Source organism: Nicotiana attenuata, unplaced genomic scaffold (genome assembly GCF_001879085.1).
Source record: "Nicotiana attenuata strain UT unplaced genomic scaffold, NIATTr2, whole genome shotgun sequence".
Lineage (NCBI taxonomy): Eukaryota > Viridiplantae > Streptophyta > Magnoliopsida > Solanales > Solanaceae > Nicotiana > Nicotiana attenuata.
Window position 1 is genome coordinate 153,840 of NW_017670236.1, and position 3,133 is coordinate 156,972.

Here is a 3,133-nt window from a genome sequence, read left to right on the forward strand (position 1 = left end):
GCTTCAATACCATATACCAACAAATAAGGAGTTGCACCTACTGAAGTGCGAACAGTAGTGCGGTAACCCAGCAAAGCAAAAGGCAACTTTTCATGCCATTGCCTAGAACCTTGTACCTTCTTTTGAAGTATCTTCTTTATGTTCTATCTGCCCCAGTTTCACACAATTCGGGCTTTAAGTGATCTCAAAATGCCTTTACTTATTTCCCTCAAATGTCCCTATCATCTTCAAAATGTTTCATTGCTTCATCACTAAACTAACTTTAAGACCAGGCTGAGAATTACGCGTGCATGTCATGTCACTAGATCAGCATGAAAAGACTATAAAAGGAAAAGAGAGCTAAATAAACTGACTAGAAATAATAGAAAATAGGAAATTGCATTAAACAGATGGTGAAAGTGTTTGAACAACAAAACAAGCAAAATAAACTGGGGTTACAACCCTGGAACAAACCTAGATAACACTAAATGAGTTACTACGACTAGAGGATCAAGGCAAAATAAAAGGATAGAAGGGTTTGAGTCACAAGACAATATCCGGATTACAACCCTAAAATAACCCGGACAACAGAAATGACAACAAAATAAACCACCAAGACTCCCTCTTACTAGCTAAGAAAGGAGTGTCTTTCCAATTACCAAGCTCGACATCCTAGCCACTGAGTTCCACATCAGTATTATCAAAACCATTACCAACTTCAATATCATTAACTTCAGTCAGCAAGTTCCCAAGAGAATTCTCATACTCCCTGTCACCACGCGTCATCCCCATAAAGCATGCACCGTCATGTGTAGGTATAGGATTCTGTGCGATGGGTATCACTATCCTGGATCACAATTATTTCCTCTTGAATAATTCTTTCTACTTCCCTTTTCAACGCACGACAATCTTCAACGCTATGCCCTTGGATATTAGAGTGGTACATGCATCGTACAGTAGGATCAAAACCCTTTGCATATGGTTCTGGAGTATAGCCGAGGAGCGGCTCAATCAGGCCACAATGCTTTAACTTTTCAAACAAGTTGTGTAGGACTCCCCGATTGGCGTGAAACTATTTTTTTTCCTTTGTTCCCCTCTCTGCCCCTGTTTTGTAGGGTTGTTGGGTGCTCGAAAATGTTGTGAAGGCAAGAGTGCATTATGTGGTGCTGGCGCTCGCCATAAGGAGTGACCCGGTGGTTGGACAGATGACCGGACATTGTTCAGAGGATAACACTGAGGTGGATTTTGTGGAGCTCGGGGATAGGTTTGGGTTGGGTTTGAGGCTGAGTATATTGGTGAGGCGGATCCGTTAGACCATGTTGTGATCCTGAGACAACCATGGCAACATCATCATGTTCCTTCTGACCCAGCAAGCTTCCTGTGTCATTCTGAATTGCTTGTGTTGTGGCTTTTAAAGCAGAATAGCTCATGATCTTGCTCGACTTCAGCCCATCTTCTACCATTTCTCCCATTTTTACCACATCATTAAAAGGCTTACCCACAGCCGAGATCAAATGCCCAAAGTAAGTTGGCTCTTGAGCTTGAAGAAAGTACTCGACCATCTCGTTTTCTTCCATCGGGGGATTGACTCTGGCAGCTTGCTCTCTCCATTTGAGCCCGTATTCCCTAAAGCTTTCAGTAGGCTTCTTTCCCATCTTGGTGAGGGACATGCGATCCGGGACGATTTTTATATTGTACTGAAAGTGCCGGGCAAAGGCCTGAGCCATATCGTCCCATGTGTACCACCTGTTAGCGTCTTGGCGGGTGTACCACTCAAGAGCTGCCCCACTTAGACCCTAACTGAAATATGCCATCAATAATTTGTCCTTCCCACCGGCGCCTCTCATCTTACTGCAGTAGCCTCTCAAATGAGCCACGGGATCTTCGTGCCCTTCATACAAATCAAACTTTGGCATCTTAAACCCAGCAGGCAGTTGGATGTCAGGAAACAAGCACAAGTCTTTGTAAGACACGCTTATCTGGCTCCCTATCCCTTGCATGTGTCTTAAAGACTGCTCTAAGATTTTCACCTTCCTGGATATCTCATCTTGCTCCACTATCTTTGCAGGCTTTTCAGTTTCACCAGGACGCTCAAAATGAGGAGCGTGAGAGTATAGAACCGAGACCTTGAAAGTTGGTTCTGGAGCACAGTGTTGGGCATCGGGGATTTTGAACACAGTCTCGCTAGAGGATCGAGGAAAGGTAGCTGGTGGATGAGCTACAAGAGCATGAGTGGACAAAGGAGCGGGATATGAGGTGGTTTTGGCGGGTAGAGTGTGAAAAGGTTGTGGGGTGATATCAGCAGCCGTGGGAATCTAGATTTGTGATAGTGGTGGGATAGTTGTAGGGTTTTCAGTGTAGTTAGCAGGGAATGAAGGTGGAGGATGCCCCCTGATCCAAGACTAATACATTCCTGCCATCTGCTGTTTCAACATTTGGACCTCTCCTTTCAATTCAGACTCTGACTCCACAAACTTCCTCGACGGGTCAACAACTTTTGTGTCCAAATCTTTGCTAGCCATGGCTACCTTGCTCTTGACCTTGTGTTGTATGGATGAGTTACTTAAGAACCATAAACCAACCACCCTTCTGCTCAATGAAGATAACAAAAGGAACAAAATGGGATCATCCTGTTAGCATTAGGGCATTTAACAGTTAAAAATATCACATTGTGTGCAATGCACCTAGCAACAATTAACGGTTCTAGAATGACTTCGAGGGTCACAAGGTCATTTGGCATCATCCCAATTTTGTTCACTTCAATCTTCTCTTTTCTTTCTTTTCTAGCACTTCTTGGCTTGCTCATTTTCCTTCCTCTTTTTTCTTCTTCTGATTATCACTCTTTTTTCTCCTCTCATTTTTCACATCCCATAATTTCATCCTCTTTTTTTTTTCTTTTCTTGTTTTTTTTTTGTTTTATCTTCTCTTTTTTTTAAAACTAATTCGATCGAACCCTATGTAGGTTGCCTACGTATCATGACGCCGCATGAATTAGATCTTTGCGTAGTTCGGGAAGATCGGGAATAAAGTAAACAAACTAATGTTCTCATTTTCTTTTTCTTTTTTTTGTTTATTACCTTAATGACTACTCTTATGAAAAAAGAGAAATAAAAGAGGCAAATCTTTTTTTTTTTTGAATTTTATAGACTTAATG